The 17,784-nt window shown below is 50.9% G+C and overlaps 1 protein-coding gene and 1 long non-coding RNA gene across 4 annotated transcripts in view; one reads left to right on the top strand and one right to left on the bottom strand.

Annotated features, from left to right (window-relative positions):
* LOC110469855 (contactin-4) overlaps positions 1–12,575 on the bottom strand; it is a 276,501-nt gene extending 263,926 nt beyond the window's left edge. For 2 of the 3 annotated variants that reach the window (XM_021529010.2, XM_021529016.2), the window contains exon 1: positions 11,963–12,063. The gene's annotated coding sequence lies outside the window, so the exon portion shown is untranslated. Of the gene's footprint in view, positions 1–11,962; positions 12,064–12,470 lie in introns of those variants that run through there. The other variant, XM_021529011.2, reaches the window with a different exon arrangement.
* Positions 1–17,784, top strand: part of LOC144247000 (uncharacterized) — a 708,772-nt gene that overhangs the window by 458,640 nt on the left and 232,348 nt on the right. The window lies entirely within an intron of this gene.

Below are 17,784 nucleotides of genomic sequence, written 5' to 3'. Positions count from 1 at the left end.
AAAAAACAAAACACTTTCAGTCCTAGATATTTGTTATTTGAAAGGAAGAATTCAGTGAGACCCTGAATCCCATGAGTTGGGAAAGGCTGATCTAAAGCAAAACCACAGGTGCAAAAATAATTAAATCTTTTAAGCATCAGAGTTATGATGCAATCCGCAGGGGAGAAGGAAAGAAGTCAGTGCTGAAATTCCTCCTCTGCCATAAACTTATTTCTTCCAATTGCTCAGTACCCTAAAACCCAAAGAATTTGGGTAGAACTTTCTAGAAATTCCAGTACTTCAATCTCTCGGTGTCTCCTGTGCAGCTCAGTTCTTTATTGCAGGAGAACAGCACAGAACCAGCTCAGAACTCCACAGGGGCCATCAAAACCTGGAATTTAAAGTTCATTCGGAGCCTACAGTAAGGGTCAAACCATTCTCCATTTGCTTCCAACTGCTGCTGCCTCAAACTGCAGAATTCCCACGCTGTTTTCTCCTGGAGACTCTGAGTTTGGACAGAATTTAGGCCAAAAATTCACTCAGAGTCAGGATCTGCCCCCTCAGGCTGGTGCAGCTTGGGGAGGGATTTATAAATCCCCAAAGAGCATTCCCCCACCTTCTTTTCAAATGGTTTTGTTTGTTTTTATGGAGCAGATTCACACAGTTTAAACTCCTGTGCAAGATCTGTGCCTCACGCAGGGCTGGCATCCCAGGGAGAGCAGCTCCATGGTCCAGCACTAGAAATGCCATTTTAAAATGTGACCCCAAAGTTCATTTTTGGCAGATGGGATTTTCCAGGTAGAGAGCTGAGCTCCCTCCATAATATCTCAACTCAATTTAAGTTTGATCTATAAGATTATTTTTCATTCCAACCCCTTTGGACACTTGCAACAACAACATTTCCCTTCTCCCTACACGGATTTAATTCGGTCATGCACTGCAACTCTGCTTAGAAAGCTGCTTAGTGGCAATGTTTCAGAAATCTGAATCAGATTTTCCTGAGTGAAATAAAATTAGTTATCGAGGAAAGGATAATCCACTTTTCTAGGGGCGGTGGTTCCATATTTTAGGTAATGGTTCGAAAATACAATAATAATCTTAATAATAAAAAGGCTCTGAGATAGAGTGAGTGCTGATGGCAGGCTGGCTATGGGAGCAGTCTGGGGATAAACCGGGAATGACTGGGAGCATTGGCTGGGCCACAGAATTACAGATTTACACCAGAAACCTCTGAACTTCCTGACTTCTCCAGGCCTGGGTCTGCCAAGTGCTGCAGAGGCATTTTAAGCTCCAGAAGTGTGAGTCCAGGGCTCACAGAGCTGCTGATGTGGCCAAACCCTGCAGGGTGGTGCTGAGCAGCTCTGCACATTTTCTGGACCCCTTTTGGTGCCTCCAACCCCCTGGGGACCCCACCCACCCCTTTAACCTCCAAGCCCTGCAGGGTGATCAGGCCAATTACCAAATGTACCAATTACACCATGAAGGGCTTGGTAATAATTCCCAAAATCCAAGTTCCAGGAGCTGCTGGTAAATAAGGTCACCCTGCCAGCCCAAGTGTGAGGCCAGAGCATCATCTCTCCTCATCCCAAATTCCTCAGCTATGCCCTGCCCACCTCCAGGCCAAGGAATTTGGCAACTCAGAGAGGACTGGAACCTTCTCAGGAGCTGGGATCATCCTCCAGCAAGAGAGGCAGGATCAGGAAAAAAGAGTAAGAGCAAAATGCTGGCCAGGGAGATGACCTACCATGGAATTCCACTTGGAAAAACCCTCCAAAACCACAAAGTCCAACCATATCCCAGTACAGCCAAGGCCACCACTCACCCCTGTCCCCAAGTGCCACATCCACACAGCTTTTAAACCCCTCCAGGGATGTTCCAGCCCTTGCTGCTAATTGGAAGGTGATCAAACATCTCCTCACAGTGCATCTTCCTTCCCAGTGGCAAAAACGACCACTGGTGGTTGGTGACCTGTGAGCATCCCTCACAGCGTGACACCATCAAATCTGATGACATTTCCTCAACCAAACCCTTTTTTTGTGGACCCCCATGAAAAAAATTCCTTTCAAACAATTGCATCATGTTCTCAGAAGAGCTGACAGGGAGCTGCAAGGGTTTTATCCCCACTTTCAGCAGGAGTGGAAAGCAGCAATCCCAGCCAGCTGGCAGGAGGGCTGTGCTCTCTCCATCCCTCTGGAATTCCTGCTCCAAAGCCACACAGTTCTTGTGGAAAACCCTTGGCCAGTGAGACCACACAGCTCCCAAGCTCCATTTAGCTGAGCAAGCAAGGCTGGGAACCCATTAATTTGCTGGGTGAGTTATGGTTCCCTGCAGCACCTTTTGTTCACTGTCAAGGTTCTGCAACAATGACAGATGCAGCTACAGCCAGCCCAGAACTCCAGAATTTGATCTCCTAAATCATCCCAGATATTAAATGTCTCAGCGATAAGCCTGGCAAATGAATTCCTCTGGAGCTTACACTTGGTGCAGAGCACGAGGCAGGAGGGACTCCCCTCACAGCTCCCCGGGAAATGATGCAATTTCCAGGAAATTATCCCTGGAAAGGAACCAGAATCCCAGGAAAATTCACACGACTTCCAGTGGCTGCTACAAGGAGCTGCAAATCCACCTGGATAAGCGAGGCGGCACTGTGGGGCATTAGGAGCTCACCAATCCCAGTTTTAATAGCAGGAGATGGACATGCATATCAAATTCCCACTTACCCTAGTAAATAAACAGAAAACACTGCAGCAAAATAAAGAACCAGGGGAACATGGGCAGAATGCTTAAGCAGCAAGACACAGGCTGGGTTTCAGTCTGGCTCTTCTCAACCTCAGTATCAATCTTTTTGGGTTTTTTGGTTTTTTATTTTTTTGTTGTTTGAAACCATCCCCTTCCTTGAGCCACAGCAGTCAAAAGAAGTGAGCAAATCCCACCTCAACTCGTTTATAAAGAGCACGGAACTGTTCAAAGGAATCCTCGCCCAAAGCAGATTAAGGGACGCAGAGGGTGGAACAATTGCTACTTCATTTTTAATTTCTCCAAATCACCATCAGATAGATGACAGTGCTTAGCACGGGAAGGGTTCTGCAGGCTTCATAAACAATAGAGGTATTACCCATTATCACACAAGTACAAATTAGTTTGACCTTTCCAGCTTTTTCATATGAGGCTTCCTTTTTTCCACTTGACTAGAGAAAATATTGAGTCAAGCCATGTCCTGCACTCTCCCTTCTCAGATGTATTTGAGCAGTGTTTCTTTCCTAAATCTGCAATTAGAAGAGACCCATTAAGCACTGATTTCACCCAAGGAATTCTTTGGCTCATCCAGCTCCTGGCTGCTGCTCCCTGGGAGAGCCCCAGCCTCGCTCCTGGTGTTGCTCCACACCTGCTTTTCCCACAAGGGAACAATGTGGGATGTGATCATTTCATATTCTGTGGGAAGGGTTGGGAAACAACATGGAAATTTTGTTGTGGCAGCAGAGATCATCATGGAATCATGGAATTGTTTGGCTTGAAAGGGGCATTAAATCTCATGCCATCCCACCCCTGCTCTGGGCAGGGACACCTTCCACTGTCACAGCCTGCTCCTTGGAGACTTCCAGGGCAGCCACAGCTTCTCTGGGAATTCCAGCCCCTCCCCACCCCTCAGATTTATTCCCAGTATCCCATCCATCCCTGCCCTCTGGCAGTGGGAGCCATTCCCTGTGTCCTGTCCCTCCATGCCTTGTCCCCAGTCCCTCTCCCTGGAGCTTCTCCCCTCCAGGGGAGCACCCCCAGCTCTCCCAGCCTGGCTCCAGAGGGGCTCCAGCAGCTCCATGACCTCCTCTGGATTTGCTGCAGCAGCTCCATGGCTTTTCTGTGCTGAGGGCCCCGGGGCAGAGAGGGAAGGATGCTCAGTTCCTCCCATCATCCCTGCCCACAGCCTGACCCACAAAACTCAGCACGTGGATTTAGGAACTGGATTAACACCAAGCTCCCCTTCTAAGACAAGTGTACACCCCTAGGAAGTTTTTTCATGTCCCCAGGCAGCAGAGTGGCACGGAGCAGTGATCCCTTGTGCCAAGAACTCCCAGGACAGGCAGCCCTGCAGGGGTTAAAGTCATTCCTCAGCACTTTCTGCCAGTGACTTGGAATGTGCTGGGTGCAGCACGGGAATCCTCTGGTTCATTTTGTGAGGAAATCAAAGGAGCTGGGGAGGAGCAGGCAGAGGGTGATGCTGAGCCAGCCAGACCTGCCAGCCAAACCTGGGAGCAGCAGGAAAGAGGGAAAACAGCCCGGGGGAAGCAAGGGGGACACTGAGCCTGCCAACGACAGTATCCCAAGGAGAATTTAGATGAATTTTTGTGTCAATTCCTCAGAATTAGAAACGCTGAGAAAATTATAGTGCAGCAATTGGGGTTAGAGGTGTTAAATCCCCATCCCAGCTAAAGTCTTCTCCTGCCTTATTCCAGGGGATGGAGCAGGGTGTTCCTGAGTCCTGCCTTATTCCAGGGGATGGAGCAGGGTGTTCCTGGGCTCTGCCTTATCCCAGGGGATGGAGCAGGGTGTTCCTGGGCTCTGCCTTATTCCAGGGGATGGAGCAGGGTGTTCCTGAGTCCTGCCTTATCCCAGGGGATGGAGCAGGGTGTTCCTGGGCTCTGCCTTATCCCAGGGGATGGAGTAGGGTGTTCCTGGGCTCTGCCTTATTCCAGGGGATGGAGCAGGGTGTTCCTGGGCTCTGCCTTATCCCAGGGGATGGAGCAGGGTGTTCCTGGGCTCTGCCTTATCCCAGGGGATGGATCAGGGTGTTCCTGGGCTCTGCTTTATCCCAGGGGATGGAGCAGGGTGTTCCTGGGCTCTGCCTTATCCCAGACCGTGGATCAGGATGTTCTCCAAGTCCTGACTTATCCCAGGGGATGGAGTAGGGTGTTCCCTGAGCCTTGCCTTACCCCAGCCCATGAATCAGGGTGTTCCTGATTCCTGCCTTACCCCATCCCATGAATCAGGGTTTTCCTGGGCACTGCCTTACCCCAGCCCATGGATCAGGGTGTTCCCTGATTCCTGCCTTTCCCCAGCCCACGGAGCCCTGCCCAGAGCCCCGGGATGCTCCGTGGGATCCGCGCTGTGGGCTGTGCTGCCACCCTGTGGGTCCCGTGTCCCTCCACTCAGCACACACCTGAGCCTGGGGAGCTGGCAGGGCTCAGAGGAGCAATCCAGCTGCTCCCAGACAAGCACAACGCACCGGGATAATCCTGACAGCTAATTCAGGAGCTGGGGATGTTTATAAATAGGATTTAGAACAAAGAGGTGACTGAGTTCTGAGCAGAATAAGAACAGATGTTACGATTCAGGCTCATTTGTAAGGCAAAGGTAACTGATGAATTGACACAATCCCTGTTTACTCACACAGATCCAGGCCGGGTGGAAATCCTGCTCTGTGCATCACTAACAGCACATCCAGGCTGAAATCACTCCTGTGCTTCATATTTCATTCATTTCTGCTTCCAGCTATACATGCACAACAGAGGGCATGATACATCTCCCTAATTGAACAATACAGATCAATTAAATATGAAAAGTCGTTCTTAGACTGAAACCCTCTTAGGCAAATGTTCTGCTCTTCTGCTAAGTAAACCTCTAAAAAGCTGGGAGCTGAGTGCTGTTCAGAGGGGGTTTCTTTTTTTTTCTTATTTTTCAGGACTGGGAGACAAAACCCAAAAAGATTCATCCATTCATTCATGACAAGAGGAGAGAGCTTTGACCACTGAGCAAAGTAGCAGTGAATAAAAAGTTCTTATTTGCTTATCAGTGCTGTTTGTGTGAGGTGAAGAACCCCCTGCACTCTGCAGAGATCACCCAAACCATGGCCATGGATCCACCTGGACAGAGATCTTTGCTCCAGCTCTAGCTGGAAAGGTGCCAAAATGAGCAAAAATGAGCGATATGAATCATTAACAGGAGCTGTTAAAAGGGAAAAGCTCTGCCCTGAGCAGCCCCAGCAGCCCTGGGGCTCTCCCCGATGGCTTTTTGGGTCTCCACACTCCCATCACTGGGAGCACAGAGATACAAATGTGTTTTGTTGTCTGGAAGTGTTCCCTGTGGTCTGAATAAAAGGAGTTTAATAAACAATACACTTACAGACGGGTTAAAATCAGGTAGGTCATTGCTGCAGCACCACTGACATTAAATCACCCTCCACAAGAGAGGTTTTTGCACCACGATCACTCGGGATGTCCTTTGTTCCCTTCTTAGGCTCTAATCAAATGCAATGCCCTTCTAAGCCTAATGTAAATTGGCCTTAAACACCACATCCCTTCCCCGGCTAAACATTTATATAAATAAATGATAAACACGGATTTCGCCTGAGGCCAACAAAGATACAACACTGTCAGAACTGCTGGAAAAGCAGATCAGTCTGGAGCTAGGAGCAGCTCAGCTCAGGGTCTCCTGGAAATCTGGAGAAAACCAAGATGAACTGTTGGGCCTTTCAAGCACGTCTTGCTCTCAACAAGAATTGGGGAAAGTCCACAAGAGAGGGTTGAGTGTCATTGAATCCAAAACCCAAAGAGGACAAAAGGTGGGGAAGAACCATCCTGGTGCTTTTCTTTTGTCGTTATTATCACTTATCTCAGCAGAACTGGGTACTGGCTAGATCAGAACATGAATGAGGATGTCTGGCCAGATCTGAGGCATCTCCAGCAAGTCCTCAAGGAATGCAGCATCAACAGCTGAACAACTAAGCTGCTTCCAGCTTGAGGAAGGATTAATAGAAGCAACAAACGTGGCAGAACCTTGTTTTTTAAACCTTTAACACAATTTTTTAAATAAATCTCTGCAATTTTGAAAATTTGACTGCAGATGATTTTTTTTTTTTTTGAGTCCTTCTGAAGTGCAATAAGTACATCACTTACCTCACTGGAGGCCACATGCTGATACATCTGTGCTGTGATGATGACCCCAAGCAAAAATCCCAATTTATGTTGCAGAGGGAAAAACTTCCCCTTTCTGCTCCACCCTCCTAAAGCTGAACTCTGCCCGTGACAGCCACCAGATTGTTTTCAAAATGCTTTGACCCTGAGTTTTCTGAGGCCTGGATTTTCATTGATTTAACCCAGCAATTAAAGACACCCCAACAACTCGTTCTTTTTCTTGGTGCTGGGTCGGGATAGATCTTTACCCTGCAGATCGAGATAAAATCTCAATCTGAGAGTGCACCCAGGGAATAGCAAAGAATGGAGTTATTTCCCAACATCCACACATTCAGAACCCTGTTTAGTGCAGGAAACACTGCTCTCTTGGTTGATAAGGAGTGTGAAGCTCATTTGTGTTAGGAAGAGAAGCAGATTTGACACAGATTTGACACATTTCCTTCGAGCATCCCCAGATTTGGTGGCTGCAGGGAGGAGGAGGCAGGGGAGAGTTGTGCACTGGCGTGAAGCACTAAATCAGCAGGGTGCCATCATTATGGATTTGCTTGGCTAATAATCAAAGGAATGAATCACTCCTGCCATGATCTCCATATCTGCACTCAAGTAACCGCAGTGGCAGAGCGTGGTGAAGACGAGCGCAAGGCTCGGCCCCGGCGGCTGGCAGCTGACATTTGTGGATTTGGGGTTGTTATGTGTAGTAGATATAATTTACACCATTTCTAGTATGATAGATGTGATATTGAATATTTGTTGGAGTATACACGTTTGTATTAGGACTCGCCCCCACCCTCGCAGGCGAAAACTGGTGTATGTTAAAACCCGATTTACATGTAAAAGGATATGGCTGGGTCAGGAGATGGACCATGGCTGGAGAGAAACAGGGACACCAGGAGATGGAACATGAGATATGGGGACACCAGGAGATGGGCCATGGCTGGAGAGAAACAGGGACACCAGGAGATGGAACATGAGATACAGGGACACCAGGAGATGGGCCATGGCTGGAGAGAAACAGGGACACCAGGAGATGGAACATGAGATATGGGGACACCAGGAGATGGGCCATGGCTGGAGAGATACAGGACCCCAGGCCTGATCATCTTGTGAACAACCCGAGATGGATATCATGGACCTGGGATGGATCTCATGGACCTGAGATGGATATCATGGACCCGAGATGGATATCATGGACCTGGGATGGATCTCATGGACCCGGGATGGATATCATGGACCTGAGATGGATATCATGGACCTGGGATGGATATCATGGACCTGAGATGGATATCATGGAAGTCCTCGGTCAGATACATGTGAATGAAGCGTTCCTGTAAACTTCATCAAGAGATTCACCAACTCCAGACACTGAATTGTTCTTCTTAATCACCAAAAAAGAAAATGTCATTAACCTATGGACTCTGAATGGAAGAAAAGACTGACTGCTGAAATCTTGGCCTCAGGTGGAATTTTCCCTATAAAAACTGCTTGTGCCGGGATGGAGGTGTGTGGGCATAGAGGAAAACCTCTGCTGAGGCTGACTCCTCGTTGCACACCCAGGGCCGACCCCGGGCTCGGCTCTGTTCTTTCCTTGTGGCTGGCTGGATAGAATTTGGTTGCAAAATAAATATTTTACTTTTTCACATTAATTTGGCTGGACAAATTTTCATTTATAACAGGGTGATTCACGGCACTTCGCTGTGCTTGTGGTTACCTCCCTGCCAGGGGCTGCACATCTCTCACCCAGCAAGCAGCACGGGCTCCCAAAAGGAAGGAAAATTCCCACTTGTTGCACCAAAGGCTCTTCAAAGAGAGCTGAACCCTCCGTGTGAGCCCCGGGTCAGCAGCACATCAGAGCAGAGAGAGAACTGCTCCTGCAGAGACTTCCCCAGGTCACTCCAGGCCACACAGGGCGGCTGTGGGAAGAAACCCCAGACTTGCTCTATTCTAACAGGGCTAAAAATAGACCTGTGATGATTTATGAACTTTCAAAGGCAGCAGAGGGTTTTTAAGCAGCAGCAGTTTCTCCTGCTCCGTCTGCATCCCGGGAGCTGCCTGCTCGGCGCCAGGGCTGTGTCCACCCTGCCCTGATGGGAACCAGCCCCTCCAGGATGCTCACCAAACAGAATTAAACAAGACCACAAGAGCAAATAAAAAGGCAGTGTTCTATTTGTCTCATGGGTATTATCCTTCCTTCACTCTGCCTCATCTTTACCCCTGAGTTTCAAATATATTTTTTTTTTTAAATCAACTCCACAGAACTGTCAGGCAAAGTCAACTCCTGAAGCCAAGGTAAATAAATCAGGTGGCATCAGAATATTTACAAAGTTACTCTGAAATTTTGCATCTCTGGGAGAAATTTTATGTGAGCTCACTCCTGATTTCCAGCTGTCCCTGATGGGGCAACACAGGAGTGAGTTTGAAACCAAGGAAATGTTAATTCCAGTAAATAAAGACCTGGACAGTAACAAGAAAGCCTTTCATGCATGAAGAGATCCAAGTTTGGGACCCAAGGTGGGCTCTGCTCGCTGGCTGCTGTCCTTCCCTCTGGAACAAAGCTCCTCAGCCAAGGGCTGGAAATCAGCACTCAGGAATCAAGCACTGCAGGGATTAACACTGGAAAATCAAGGCAGGACCCCTGGGGGAGGATGGCTGAGGTCTCAGGGAACCACCCCAGGGGCAGACGTGTCCTTGTGGCCCAGGGCAGAGGACACTCACCCCTCCCAGGCACGCCTGCCCTCCTCAGCATCCCGGGTGAGCTCAGGCATCCCTGTTAACCCATGGAGAGCCAGGCTTTGGAGGCTGCAGCGTCTCAGCCCGTTTTCCAGGAGGCTGCCTGCACAGGTGAGCTGCTCCTCTGCTGTCATTCACATTCCCTACACACGTTTTGTCATTGTGCAGAGCAGAACGAGCTTAAAATTCTGGGAGCGCCAGACGGGCTGGGAGAGAGCTCAGCTCCACTGCAAAAGGATGGGAAAATCCTTCCAGTTCCAGAGGTTTGCCAGGATCATTCAACTCCAACTACCTGCAGGCACACCCCGCTCCACTCCCACCACCCAGCACTGTGGGGTTTTGAGGCAGGAGACCCTCAGAGCCTCTAAACACCTCAGTGGTGTTGAGAAACACACCCAGAGTTTGGGGTGGCTTCCCGCGAAGGGAGGCTTCCTAAAATCCCCTAAATTCTTGTCAGAGGGGTTCAGCTGTGCCCAGAGTTCAGCACGGGAGGGAGAGGTTGCTGCTCGCCAGTGGAAGCCATTGTCTCCAGCAGGCTGCCAAGGGGAAATTAGCAGTGTGCACACCTCTAAATGAGGCTGTACAGCAAGGAAAGAGGGATTAGCCCTGTAAACGAAGTCCTTTTGGTATTAGATTAAAGAGGGGAGGTGACTTTGAAGGATTATTCAAGAGCCATTTAAGCAGTTTTCAGGGACTTACAAACGCAGGGTAAAAACGCAGCTCCCTCAGGTCCAGAAAAGAAGCAAAATTCAGTTTCCCAGCCAGAAAAAGCTTCTAGGGGACCCCGTTAAGTGCAGCCCCCCACCATCATCCTGCTCCCCACGCTCGGTGCTGGCTGTGGAGCCCGGCTGCAGCATGACCTGCACACCTGGGCTGGAGCTGCTGCGGGAGCCACAGGGACAGGGAAGGGGCTCCGACAGCCACGGGGATGGGTCACGGCACCCCTGGGCACGCTGCCAGCACGGGGGCACAGCCAGCCACCCACCCACTGCGGGGCAGGGGGTGCTGGATGTCGGAAAGGAGCTCCGGAGCATCGCGACCATCGCAAGAGGAGCTGCCACCAGTCCCCGCTCCCACCTCGGTGGTTTGACCGCTGGGATGCAGGTCCCGAACCGAGCCATGGAAACCGGAGGATGGACGAACACAGCCACAAAAACTGACTTCTGCCTCCAGCCAAACGCCCCCTTCTTCCCCGCACCCCAGGGTGCCTCATCAGCGTGCTGGCTCTTAATCCTCTGCCCACATTATTCATCCAGCCAGGGGAGAGGAATACGTGGCTCCACGACACCAGGCTGCTCTATCGAACGAGCCCTCCTCGGGGAAAAAACCCTTCTTTGGCTTAGCCTAAATTAAGGTGACGGGTAATTAGTATGTAAGATACAAACTATTGCCACTTGTTATGCAAGCAGCATCCTTTAATTTGTAGTTTCGAGCGCAAGCCGTTCCTGTCTGGGATAAATAAAACAACACGCTGCGGTATGTTGCTCACGACACGGGAGCAGCAGCAGCCTGGGGAAAGCAAAAGGAGCTTCAACTCCAGCCGGGAACGCGGCTGGAGCCGGCAAAAAGTTCTGCGAGCGCCTGGAGCAGCCTAGAGGGAGCATCCCTGCGTCCGCGTTCCGGGATGCGCCCGCTCTCACTCGGGGATGCTCCGGGTTCCACTCAGGGATGCTCCGGCTCCCACTCGGGGATGCTCCGGCTCCCACTCAGGGATGCTCCGGCTGAGGGATGCTCCGGCTCCCACTCAGGGATGCTCCGGCTCTCACCCAGGGATGCTCCGGCTCCCACTCAGGGATGCCCCGGCTCCCACTCGGGGATGCTCCGGCTCCCACTCGGGGATGCTCCGGCTCCCACTCAGGGATGCTCCGGCTGAGGGATGCTCCGGCTCCCACTCAGGGATGCTCCGGCTCCCACCCAGGGATGCTCCGGCTGAGGGATGCTCCGGCTCCCACTCGGGGATGCTCGGGCTCCCACTCGGGGATGCTCGGGCTGAGGGATGCTCCGGCTCCCACTCAGGGATGCTCCGGCTCCCACTCAGGGATGCGCCCGCTCTGGGTCCGGTGCTCCGCGGCCACCCCACCCGGGGGGCTCTGCGCGACCCCGCGCACCGCTCCGCGCCCCGCGGCAGCTCCGCGCTCCGAGGGCACCGGGGGGACCCCGGCGGGCACCGCGCTCCCTTCTGCCGGCTCCGCATCCCGCCCGCGCTCTCCTTCCCCCGCGCCGCAGCCTTGCTTAAAAATCCCTTATTTACTCCCCATTTCTCTTTTTTTTTTTTTTTTATTTTTCTTTTTTCCCCCCCGTTTTAAACCTGCCTCCCTCCTCTCCGTGCCGTGCCGAGCCGCGCTTACCTGGGCGGGGAGGGGGGGACATGCCCGGCCCGGCGCGGCTCCGCGGGTGCGGGCGCAGCCCCGAGCGCGGCTCCGCAGCCCCGCGGCCGCAGCATTGAGCGGCAGCGGCGGGAGCCGGGCGGGCTCCGCGCAGACCCCACCCCCGGCCCCGCCGTGCGCGGGGGGCGGGCGGCGGAGCGGCGGCGGCCGCTTTAACCCTTCCTGCCCCGCCGGTGGCCGCCCGGTGCGCCTGGAGCAGCCTGGGGGGAGCATCCCCGCATCCGCCTGCCGGGATGCTCCGGCTCCTACTCGGGGATGCTCCGGATCTCACTCAGGGATGCGCCCGCACTTACTCAGGGATGCTCCTGCTCTCATTCAGGGATGTGCCTGCACTTACTCAGGGATGCTCCTGCTCTCATTCAGGGATGTGCCTGCACTTACTCAGGGATGCTCCGGCTCCCACTCAGGAATGTGCCCGCACTTACTCAGGGATGCTCCGGCTCCCACTCAGGGATGTGCCCGCACTTACTCAGGGATGCTCCGGCTCCCACTCAGGGATGTGCCCGCACTCACTCGGGGATGCGCCCGCTCTGACTCAGGGATGTGGCCGCTCTCATTCAGGGATGCTCCGGCTCCCACTCAGGGATGTGCCCACACTTACTCAGGGATGCTCCTGCTCCCACTCAGGGATGTGCCCGCACTCACTCAGGGATGTGCCCGCACTCACTCAGGGATGTGCCCGCTCTGACACAGGGATGCTCCGGCTCCCACTCAGGGATGTGCCCGCACTCACTCAGGGATGTGTCCGCTCTGACTCAGGGATGCTCCTGCTCTCATTCAGGGATGTGCCCGCACTCACTCAGGGATGTGCCCGCACTCACTCAGGGATGTGTCCGCTCTGACCCAGGGATGCTCCGGCTCCCACTCAGGGATGTGCCCGCACTCACTCAGGGATGTGCCCGCTCTGACCCAGGGATGCTCCGGCTCCCACTCAGGGATGCGGCAGCGCTCGGTGCTCAGCCCCATCCCCTGCCCTGCCCCCGGCTCGCTTTGCTGCAGCCCAGGTGCGGCTCCACCCGCACCCCGGGCAGCTCCGAGCCCGTTCCAGTCGCGCTCGCCGCTTTTCCCCATCCCCGACCAGCCCTGGTCCCCCTAAAGGAGACCACAGAAGTCCAAATTTCCGCTCGCGGCTTTTGTTTATTTATTTACTTCCCCCTAGGCGCGTTACCCTCCGGCTTTAATCCCAGATTTGCCGTAATTATTTCGCTCTTTACAGGGAGCCTCTCCTCACCCGCCTGCTCTGCCAGCCTCTCGCTCAGCCCTCACCGTCTCCTTCCATCCCCTTCCCGCTCCTCCTCGTCCAAGAAATGCGTGTGCAGTGCAGGGAGATGAGGAGCACAGCACACCTGGGTACCAGCCCGGCTGCTCCCAAGCTCTGCTGACCTCCCTGTGCCCAGGGATGCTCCCACACCTTCCTCAGGATCCCTCATCGGGGTCTCTGCTTGCTGCTGCAGTGCAAACGATGAGCCACAAACTGCTTTGAAAGTCATGAGTTCAGGCTTAATAAGCAGCATAATGTGAAGGCGCACAGAAAGGGGGGAAAAAAAATATTCAGAAGTGAATGTGGGACCTACCTTTCCCCCGTCCCAAAATCCTGTCCTGGGAAGCACTCTTAAATGCCTGTGCAAAAAAAAGCCTCGCAGTGCAAAGAGCGTATTCAGTCTTAACTGTGCCTCCCCTGGGTTTTGAGGGATTAAGTGAAACCCTTATTATGTTTAATTATCTCTGGAGTTGCTCTCTGTGCTTGCTGCCTTGCTTTATGGTTTAATAAACTGCATGTCGATAGAAACGGAATGACAATTAACGTTAGTGCAGTTGGGTTGGGGTTTGCTGCTGCTCACAGGTTCCTCCTTGACGTGCCTGCACTCGGGTGATTCCTCACCACCTATCAGAGCCTCTTTGGGCAGCTCAGGAGTGAGGCTGAACCTCACACAAGGGTCAGCTCTGCAGGTCCAAGGGGCTGTGAGCCCTTCGTGGAGCTGTGAGAGCACCTGGAGCACCTCCAGGCTGATGGACCAGCTGTGGCTGGCACAATCCTGAGCAGTCCTTGGGTACCTCTGTTGTCCTGGGAATGCTCAGCTCCTTTGTCATGGAATCATGGTTAGGATGGACCTCCAAGATCATCCAACCTTGGTGATGGAGGATGGCCCTCCACACAGCTCAGTGCTCCTGGAGAGAGCAGGAGGGGCTGGTGCTGCCTTTGCTGGGTCCTACTGAGAGTTTCAGGCTGGGCCCAAGAGCGAATCGAAGTCTAGAGGAGGCAGGAGTGCTGCACTTGAGCCACGCATGGAGGAATCCCCTGGTGGTTTGAAATGCTATATAAATGTTGTGTATTATTTGTGTAATCTCCTCCTGATTTATACAGGAGGGGAGCCTGCTCAGCAATCCAAAATAAAGTTGAGCGCCAAGTGTTTTCAATTTGGGAGCGCCTGTGTCTCCAAGGTCACCTCATCAATCCCGGCGCCGTGGCACGGCGCTGCCAATCTGCGTGGGGTGTAATGGCTCTGGAGGGAAATCAGGCTGGAAACGCTGCCGAATTTGTCAAAGGGAGCATGCATTGAATGCATCACCATCATCATCACAACCCAGCTGAGCGTGCAACGTCCTCGCAGGCAGCGGGGAGAAACATCTCCCACCCTCGGCTGGGTGGCAAGCCAGCAAATGAGAGCTGAAAGGTGAAGGCAGGGCGGCGGTGGGAGCAGACAGATGGCTTCCCTGGAAAGCCTTTTGCTTGTGCCACCTTCCCTGCACACCTTTAACTCACCCTTGAGTGAACAAGCAAACCAGGTCACCGGCTTTTTGATTTTTTTTATCCCCAACAAATCTGCAAATAAGGCCAAAGGTATAAGAGTCAGCAATCAACGCCTCCCGTTGAAAATTCAGACATATTCTCTTGAACAAATAATCTCAAATACTTCATATATCTGGCAAGGAAAAGTGCCTGGCGGGTTTTTAAGCTGGGTTGGAGCAGCAGAGCTGACACTTTGAATCAAGCCTTACAGAGCGACCTTCAGAAACTCTTGCCCCGACGTGACTGACAGCAGGAGCATCACCGGGACATTTAGCACGCCCGTGTTAATTAGGCACAAACAAACCACTCTGAATTGCCGTGGAGGCTGCCACGTGTGTGTTTGGTGTGTGTGTGTGTGCACAGAGCCACGCAGGAGGCAGAGCTGGCCCCAAGTCCTGCCCTGGGACACCATCACGGAGAGTCCCCATGGTGCCTTAAAATTTCAGCTTTTCTATTTTCCATCTATTTGTCACCCTGCGGTTCTTCAGGGTGTAACTCCAAACTCCACACTCAGTGTGAGCTGCTGCTTCCCCATTTGGGGCAGACACAACAATTCCTCTCCAGGCCTGGCAGTCAAGGACCCCTCACTGCCTCAGGCCAGAGAGATGGGAACAAAAGTGAGTTGGGGGAGCAAACCTGGGGTCAGTGACTTCATTACCTGCAGCTGGAATTGGCAGATTCACCCCCAATATCCAAATGGACCAAATTTATAAAAGTGTGAAAACCCTGGGTGTAGCCCCTGGGGCTATCCTAAATGTACCTGAAACCCTTCAATAAATAGAACAACTTTTTATTCCCTTAATTTTGTCTGGCCTCTGTTTTTAGGCAATCCCAAATAGGCTTCCCCCAGGCTGAACCCCATGTGTGCCTGCACAGAGGAGTAAACACAGCCCTGCACAGCCCTGCAGCGCTGCTACAACCAGGAGTAGAGGTGGAGCAGGCACAGGCTGTGATTTATGGCTGCTGAACTCGCAGCCTGAACTTGGCAGAGGCTCCTGTGTTTAGGCTGCAGTTTGTGTAAATCTTAGGAAAGGTTTGGGCACGGTGTTACTGATACAGTAAGAGTTTGGTAAGCAATTCTGCTTTAAATGACTGCTGCAAAACATCCCCAAGGCTTGCACTGGGGTTTTGTCTGACCTTTAATTAAAATACCAAGGCTCTTTTCACTTGGTGATGGCTATTTGTAAAGTCCTCTGAGGTTTTGTCGAAGTCCTGCTTGTATCTCGGTGATATCTCAGGGAGCAATGCAGCTCACAAGGAATTTTGGAGAAATCTGCCCTTTTTTTATCATCACCAGCTTTGCATTGTATGAGTTTCATTTTAGGACAATGCATCAAATTGGTAATTTTGTATGTGATGCAGTAAGAAAAGTGTCATCAGCAAACGGTTGAGAATTATTTGTGGGTGGGATCTGTAAATAATCTTGAGTCCACAGCTTTGTGACACCACAGGTGGGGATTTGTAGGGAAATAAATCCTTTCCACAAGGTTGAAGTGGAAAAGTGGTGCATAAATGGCCCTGAAGGCTGATGTCCTGCTTGGGAGCAGAGAAAAAACTGAAGCAAACCCTTGGTGTTGTGCCAGCATAAATCAGTGACTGTTTCAGAGCTCCACATTCCGTATTTGCTCCTCCCTTTTTGGCCAAATATTCCAGCTAGTGCTAATTTCAACAGGATATTTTGAAAATATGGATATTTAGCACTGACAAATAATTGAGAAGCAAAGATCTAAACTCACAAACTTCACCGTCCAAGCACAAAAAACAGCTTTTAAGGCACAGATTCCTAAAGGTATCTTAATTTCTTTAGTTTAATTCCAAATTCTTCTGGTCTATAAAGTCTCTGGATGACAACAGCAGTTCTGTCTGAATCAAGGAGCGCAGCAAAGGACCTAAACATCATAGCTGGGAAAGTCTTTCATAGTTTAAAAAACTCAGTTTAAGTAGAGACTGAGTCCAGAATCTTTCCATGTTTTTCCTTGGACTTTCTGTACCCAAACTCTTTCTGAACCTTTATAGAATTTCCTTAAGGCTCAAACTTCCTAATAACAGTTAATAATAATGCACATTTTTTATGACCAAATTGTGGAATTCGGAATTTTTTAAATGAAAATTATGTGATTCCCCAATGGTAAAATAGTAATTTATAACTCTAAATTAAGGCCTTAGGTTGCAAAGCAAAGAAAAAGCAGAATAGGAGAAGCCTGAAGCTTCTCAGTCTAATAATTATAAATTATTTTTTTGGTTATTAAAATTCTAAGGTGATAGGCGCTGCTACATTTTAGTAGTTGAAGAAACACAAGATAAGCTTATCTGCAGTGAATATTTTTGCGAGTAGATTTAAAATGCAATAATTCAATTACCTCCAAAATCCAAATAAAATCACTCCATATTCCTCAAGCACGGCCAAAGGGACGTTTCCAATGACACAACCTTAATAATGCCCACATTAAAAATGGTAAGAATAAATACTTTGAGAGCCCCCAGAATTCCGAGTGTGTCTCCACGATAAGGTGGTGACATTTATAAATGCCATGTGATTAGCATGTGAAGGGAGATACACATTCATTGTGTGCTCAGACCTATTAATCATCCATCACCTGATAAACATGGAATAAAATGCCCTCCCTGTTGCCTTTTGGAGTCCTTCAAAAGATGGCACTTGGTGCCGATAACTCCAACATTCCCTCAGATCCTTTAGGCAGGACTTTATAACAATAATTTTGGTTGTGTTCAGGCAGGATCTTCCTAAAGACCACAATGGATTTTGGATGGAGGAACCTCAATCTGTGGCCTCATCAGCTGTGGGGCTGATTCTTCTTCCAAAGGTACCCAGGATTCCCAAGCACTCCCAGGTGCTCTCTGCTGTAAATATTTCTCTGAAAACTTTGGCTTTTGGGGAAGAATCTGCACTTCAAGCTTCAACAGTGGGAGTAGGTTTTTATGGGATATTGGAAAGGAATTCTTCCCTGTGAGGGTGGGCAGCCCTGGCACA

This window comes from Lonchura striata, chromosome 12 (genome assembly GCF_046129695.1).
Source record: "Lonchura striata isolate bLonStr1 chromosome 12, bLonStr1.mat, whole genome shotgun sequence".
In the NCBI taxonomy this organism is placed as follows: domain Eukaryota; kingdom Metazoa; phylum Chordata; class Aves; order Passeriformes; family Estrildidae; genus Lonchura; species Lonchura striata.
Note: the sequence above shows the minus strand (reverse complement) of the source record. Positions and strands in the feature narration are given on the sequence as shown.